A 7,770-nucleotide genomic window follows, 5' to 3' on the forward strand; every position below is an offset into this window, starting at 1 on the left:
ATCACTGAAAAACGGTTAAAGTTCAATTTTAATTATTGGCAGAAAACCCATATGCTTATGTTCGGTAGCCAAGAAGCCAGTTGTGTGTACCATCATTATTTTGACAACGTAATACGTGAGCGATACAGTAGATCACTGCATAATCCAACTACTTAAGTGTTTAATTGGATTACGACGATCGATGCTACACTTGATTATCAGGATGTGGCAGAGACTGTCCTTCCCGGACAAGACTATTTCGCATCGCGAATGCTGTTGGGCTGATGTAAAAATATATGATTAGCAGGATGGCCGCGCAGGTCCAAAGCGGAACGCCATGCAGCCCAGGTGCTTGTACACAGTGTTCAGGTAGATCTACTGCTGTATGAGACAGCTGGGAAACTATTGTTACCTGCATGTATGCAGGTATGGTTTTGATGCTGGTGGAAACTTTTCGGTAGCCGGGGATGTAGGGCGCTGTATCTCGTGAACGGATGGTGCGAGCACGACGATTTTTGGTACGTGGGTTGGGGGTGGTAGCCTGACACTCAGGTGTGATTTTGGGCCTCCTGGCGCTTGACCTTGACATTGAAGGTGGCATTTTTGGTGTTTTGGGGGCACTTTTGGCGCTGTGTGTCCGGAACGATACGCGCGATTGCGACGATTTTTGGTGCATGGGTGGGGGGTTGTTGCCTGTTGCCTAGGATTGACTTTGGGCCTTGTCGCGTTTGAACTTGACCTGGCAGGTCGAATTTTGTGTCCGGGAGGGGTGTTTCCGGAGTTATATCTTCTGAACGGCTGGTGCTGGCGCGATGATATTTGGCACATGTGTCGGCAGTGGCTGAATAATGCTCAATTTTGATTTTGGCGCCCTTGGTGCTTGAACTTGACATTTTAGGTTACCTTTTGTGCGGGCACGGGGCGTGCGCTGTATCTCCGGAACGCAAGGTGCCATTGTGTTGCCATTTGGTACGTGAGTTGTTTGTTGTGTCCTGGTGGTCAGGTTTGATTTTGGGCCTCCTAGTGCTTGAACTTGATACTGTATAGGTTGACCCTGTTTTAGTGTGGTTGGGGCATCCTCCCAATATCTGCTTGGTTTTAAAAACAGATTATGGTTGGGTGTAGAACCATCATCTGGCCTGGGGCAACCTTCAATGTATCAGGTTACTTTGTATCCCCTGTCTTAGTGGCACTGACGGTGTGCCAGATGACGGGAGTGTGCCAGATTATATATCTGTTGGTCAGGTATAATTGGAGTTTGCTTATTACTCTTTGTGGTGTTTCTAGAGCTGTATAGTACTGAGTTTTAAGTTCCGGTACAAGTTCCTTTACCCTGTTGGCAATCATGGTTGAACTTGAACTTAAACAGAAGAAGATGCAATTTTCTAATGTGGAGGAGAACTGTATAGAGTGTGGGCATAAGAGAAAGGTATGTGTATGATTTGTCCTGTGTTTCTTTTTGTTTCTTTGGTAATGCCATTTCCATACTGTATACAGGTAATTTGTTGTTTTGGGCTAGTCATATTCGCTTGGTTTTTGGGCCTGCTTAATCTATGGTGCAGGCAGGGTTAAGTGGTGGAGGCTTAGCTTTGTTCTGTTTTAAATTCAGTATCGTTTGTTGCATTTTGTCGCGGCAAATATATGATGAAATTCCCCTTCTAAGCAACTGCTCATTGGTTTGTGGGGATGTTTGCTGGGTGTTTGCTTTGACTACAACAGCTTCTGAACTTTTCAAAGCTTCCATTGCCAGCAGCTTGCCATCTATAAATGGGATTGACAAGGACATTTTTCATAGTAAATTATGCTGTTAAATTTGGCTTAGATACTACAGGAGATTTAGGTTTGGGTTGGATGGATTGAATGAAAATATCATACCACCCTGGGGACTAACTGTTGCTGCTGCATGGGGGCTACCACTATTCATGTTGTCTAATGTCTATGGAACTACAGATTAAAGTATCATTGGTCAAATTATGCGAGTAACATTCCGATGTCAAGTGAATAACACCCCAGAAATAAATCTTTAATGAATATCATTGGAAGAACACAAACCAAGGAGACTTAGCAGCTGCATTAGGTCAGTACATTGAAATAGGAAGATATTAGTATATCATGTGACAGAGTAACTACATGTGCATGGGCCATCTGAGAAAAAAAAAGGTAGCGTCTCAAAAAAAGGTAGCGTCTCAACAACTTCAAAGTACTGTGGTTGGTTACATACTTAAGAGCGAATGTCTGTAAGGGTCAAACAATGGTGGCAGGGGTCAAAAAATAGATTTGGCTCATATTTTGCACAGTGATAGTACTTGGTACACAACCCCTCAAAATAGCTTTCTTTCTGCTCAGAACCTCTCGTTGCTATGGCAACAGGCCAAAGAAGTTTATGGGCCATTTTTCAAGATTTTGGCATGTAAAAAACATGAAAATTGGCCAACTTTAGGGCACTAATACTGATCAATGCTTTAACTTACAAACAAAAGCAGAATGTGATGATTAGAGCAATGCCTGAACTTGCATTAAATAGCAGAAAAGTTAATCTTCTGTAAAATCTATGGTCACGGGCAACCTGAATGCAATACACTGTTTTCACGTTGCAAAAAAACTGAAATTTTGCCCAACTTTGAAGCACTGAAAGTCCGTAAGTGTAACGATTTATCGCTTGCAATTCACATCAAATATTAACCCACTAAAGAGCTATTAGATGAATGCTTGCAAAGATTGGGTTCTTGTTTTGTTGCTACGCAATTGTCCTTTAAAGTGGATCAATTTTCGTGATTTTGAGAAAATGTCATTTTGTGCTATCTTTGAACTATTGTAAGTTCTAAACCAAACTTGTTCTGTTATTGGAATTTATTTGAAAAATAAACCAATATATTGTCTATCATCAAATGCATGCTTGTAAAATTTGCGTTCATGTTTTGTTGCTACGCAATTGTCCTTTAAAGTGGGTCAATTTTCATGATTTTGAGAAAATGTCATTTTGTGCTATCTTTGAACTACTGTAAGTTCTAAACCAAACTTGTTCTGTTATTGGAATTTATTTGAACAATAAACCAATATATTGTCTATCAAATGCGTGCTTGTAAAATTTGTGTTCATGTTTTGTTGCTACGCAATTGTCCTTTAAAGTGGGTCAATTTTCATGATTTTGAGAAAATGTCATTTTGTGCTATCTTTGAACTATTGTAAGTTCTAAACCAAACTTGTTCTGTTATTGGAATTTATTTGAAAAATAAACCAATATATTGTCTATCATCAAATGCATGCTTGTAAAATTTGCGTTCATGTTTTGTTGCTACGCAATTGTCCTTTAAAGTGGGTCAATTTTCATGATTTTGAGAAAATGTCATTTTGTGCTATCTTTGAACTACTGTAAGTTCTAAACCAAACTTGTTCTGTTATTGGAATTTATTTGAACAATAAACCAATATATTGTCTATCAAATGCGTGCTTGTAAAATTTGTGTTCATGTTTTGTTGCTACGCAATTGTCCTTTAAAGTGGGTCAATTTTCATGATTTTGAGAAAATGTCATTTTGTGCTATCTTTGAACTATTGTAAGTTCTAAACCAAACTTGTTCTGTTATTGGAATTTATTTGAACAATAAACCAATATATTGTCTATCAAATGCGTGCTTGTAAAATTTGCGTTCATGTTTTGTTGCTACACAATTGTCCTTTAAAGTGGGTCAATTTTCATGATTTTGAGAAAATGTCATTTTGTGCTATCTTTGAACTATTGTAAGTTCTAAACCAAACTTGTTCTGTTATTGGAATTTATTTGAAAGATAAACCAATATATTGTCTATCAAATGCATGCTTGTAAAGTTTGTGTTCTTGTTTTGTTGCTACGCAATTGTCCTTTAAAGTGGGTCAATTTTCATTTATAATATGTCATTTTGTGCCATCTTTGCACAATCATAACTTCCAAACCAAACTTGTTCTGTTATTGAAATTCACATGGAATATAAACCAATATATGGTCCATCAGACTCATGCTTGCACATTTCAGGTTCTTGTATTCTAGCAGAGTATGCACATATCTGAAGTAGGTCGTATTCCACTAATCTTGTTGTTGAAAATAAAACAGTTACTGTAATACACATGTCACAGTTTTTTTTATAGAAACAATGAAACAAACACGCTATCGCCATAAAGAAAAAAAAATGTAGAGATTCTACACAAAGTAACACTCGTCTTCAATGTCACTCATCCTCTCTTTCATGCAGGGATAAATCATAATCCAGTGGCACAAACAAATGTCTTACTGATACCGTAAGGCTTTTGCGTATGCCACGGGATTAGCTCTACATAGGAGGGTGTGTCAGATGCATCCACTCAGAACTTCCAAACATTCTGATATCTCTGCAGCTACGCACGCTACGTATACTTGTGTATGACTACAGTCTACAGTCTTATGTTTCCTTCCCACAATATTGACTCTCAAAGACTTAACTTGTTTCTACTTTGAACAAATATCACCAATATCAGTGTGTCTTTCTATTCACAGTAGCATACATATAAGACAAACATGCGTTTGGTCAACTTCTGCAATGTCTGTGGCCAGTATTCATTTTGAACAATGGCAGGAACTTGGGTACTCTTAAGGTTTTGGGTACACCGGTAGTGATTATTGACGACACATCTACATAAAAGTGCTCACATTTCAGTGCTCACAGTTCAATCTTCAAGATTACCTATAAGTTCCTGTCCATGGTCAAAATAAGTACTCAGAAATAGCAGAGAGTGTACAATATAATACTGTTCACATGAACATGGCACTGTAAGTGGAAAGATGCACAGAGTTTGATGAAAAACACAAGTTAAGTCTTCCGGAGTCAATATTTGTGGGGACGCAAGCATGTTTAACTTAAGTCACTGTAGACAAGGAGGTTCAACTGCAAAGCTAGTAGAATGTTCAGAAGTTCAGAGTAGATGCATCTGACTTTAACAACGAGCATGACTGTGTAGAATCCCTTCAAATGTTTGTTTTTCTTAAGTGTGGTTACACATTGTTAGTGTTACATTAATTCTATGAAAATGAAGACTACCATGTCTGGTGTATCGCCATTGTCAAAAACAAGTTTTAGGATAAGTGCGAAAAACGACCTACTTATAGGGACATGTACGTATTCTGCTAGAATACAAGAACCCCAACTGTGCATAGTCATGCATTTGATAGACAATGTATTGGTTTATATTTCAAGCAACTTTCCGTTACAGAGCAAGTTTGGTTTGGAATTTATCACTGTGCAAATATAGCACAAAATAACTATCAAAGTCACGAAAATTGAACTACTTTAAAGGACAATTGTGTATCAACAAAACAAGAACTCAAATATAAGCATATATCTGATAAACAATATATTGGTTATTTCAATCACACAACAATTTTGGTTTAGAATTTATGATAGTTCAAATGACATATCATCAAAGTCATGAAAATCAGCCCACTTTGAAGGGAAAATGTGTACCAACAAAACAAGTACCCAAACTTTACATGCGTGCCTTTGATAAACAATATATTGGTTTACATTCCAAGTAAATTCCAATAACATAACAAGTTTGGTTTGGAAGTTATGATTGCGCAAAAATGGCAGAAAATGACATATTATCAGAATCATGAAAACTGACCCACTTTAAAGGACAATTGCATAGCAACAAAACAAGAACGTAAACTTTACAAGTATGCATTTATTAGACAATACTTGGTTTATCTTTCAAATAAATTCCAATAACAAAGCAAGTTTGGTTTAGAACTTACAGTAGTTCCAATATGGCACAAAATGACATTTTGTCAAAATTATAAAAAATGACCTACTTTAAAGGACAATTACGAAGCAACGAAATAAGAACACAACTTTTATAAGCATGAGTTTCATAGACAATATATTGGTTTATATTTGATGTAAGTTTCAATAACAGAACAAGTTTGGTTTGGAAGTTATGATTGTGCAAAAATGGCAAAAAATGACATATTATCAAAATCATGAGAATTGACCTACTTTAAAGGACAGTTGCGTAGCAAAAAAACATGAACCCAAACTTTACAAGCATGCATTTGATAGACGATATATTGGTTTATCTTCCAAATAAATTCCAATAACAGAACAAGTTTGGTTTAGAACTTACAGTAGTTCAAAGATAGCAAAAAATGACATTTTCTCAAAATCATGAAAACTGACCCACTTTAAAGGATAATTGCGTAGCAACAAAACAAGAACCCAATCTTTGCAAGCATTCATCTAATAGCTCTTTAGTGGGTCAATAATTGATGTGAATTGCAAGCGAAAAATCGTTACACTTACGGACTTTCAGGGCTTCAAAGTTGGGCAAAATTTCAATTTTTTTGCAACGTGAAAACAGTGTATTGCATTCAGGTTGCCCATGACCATAGATTTTACAGAAGATTAACTTTTCTGCTATTTAATGCAAGTTCAGGCATTGCTCTGATCATCACATTCTGCTTTTGTTTGTAAGTTAAAGCATTGTTCAGTATTAGTGCCCTAAAGTTGGCCAATTTTCATGTTTTTTACATGCCAAAATCTTGAAAAATGGCCCATAAACTTCTTTGGCCTGTTGCCATAGCAACGAGAGGTTCTGAGCAGAAAGAAAGCTATTTTGAGGGGTTGTGTACCAAGTACTATCACTGTGCAAAATATGAGCCAAATCTATTTTTTGACCCCTGCCACCATTGTTTGACCCTTACAGACATTCGCTCTTAAGAAATCCAAAATAAGTAATGTTCATCCCTGTCCAAACTTACAAATTCAGAAAATGGAATTTCAGAGTCAGACTTTTGCATGGTGCACAACCAACACAGTAAAAAGCTCATTTTTCCAACCACGTACCACAGACAAAAAGGCAAAAATACACAATAGGTCTACAGAAACCCAATACATTTCATGCAGGCCTGAGGTCTACGAACTCTTGTTTGAGATCGTTTTGAGATTAAATCATACATTTGGAACATTATTCATCGGTCCACAAAATAGAAGTTGGAATTCCACTCAAATTCTGCCTCGATGCTGAGGTCCTCTCAGTTTCAATTGTGTCCGATAGTTTAGGGGCTCTCAACAAAGAACTTAAAACGGTGGGTGGAAGAATTACTACTTATCTCTCCATTCAACAGGACAATGTAGACCAATGTTTCACTTGAAGATCGTGTCAAGGTTTTTGTTGTGTAGTGGATAAGGATCCGGTTAGTACACTCCGCACAATGCTACAGTGACTGTTCAAGTCGCACATCGTGCATTGTTCGCTGAACGGCAAAGTGTACACAGACATTGTCAGGCCCTCGCAAGATTTAACTTGCGCGGGAGGCGTAGAGGACCGGGCGGGCTCTCCGGCGTCTTGTCCGTTTGGTATTTCCGCACTCATGTGTGCGAAGCATTCTGCTCGGGTATCTTGAAAACAAAACACCTGGGCGACGAACAATGGCGGAAAGAATGGGAGGGTACGGGGTGTTGGGTGTTGGAGAACAGAGTGGTGCCTTACAGATCCCCTTATTGTGCACGCTGTATACGTTGACAATCGTCCTGCCTTTGGTAGCTTTTCAAAATCCCCACTTTATAATAACAGAAAGTGCTTCGTCAGCGCCTGCCATATCAAATTATATGTATATGTACCTACCAATTTCTGTAATCTCCAAGCAGATCCTACGGTAGTATAAGATAGTATCAAAAGCTGGCAGGAGCGAAGCCGGCTCAGGAGTGTGTTTGGCTACCGGCAATGGCAAATGGACACCTCTTGGCTGACTACACTCCTTGGCCAGTTTGGTACTATCTTATGC

The sequence above is a fragment of the Branchiostoma floridae genome, chromosome 2 (assembly GCF_000003815.2).
Source record: "Branchiostoma floridae strain S238N-H82 chromosome 2, Bfl_VNyyK, whole genome shotgun sequence".
Classification (NCBI taxonomy): Eukaryota; Metazoa; Chordata; class Leptocardii; order Amphioxiformes; family Branchiostomatidae; genus Branchiostoma; species Branchiostoma floridae.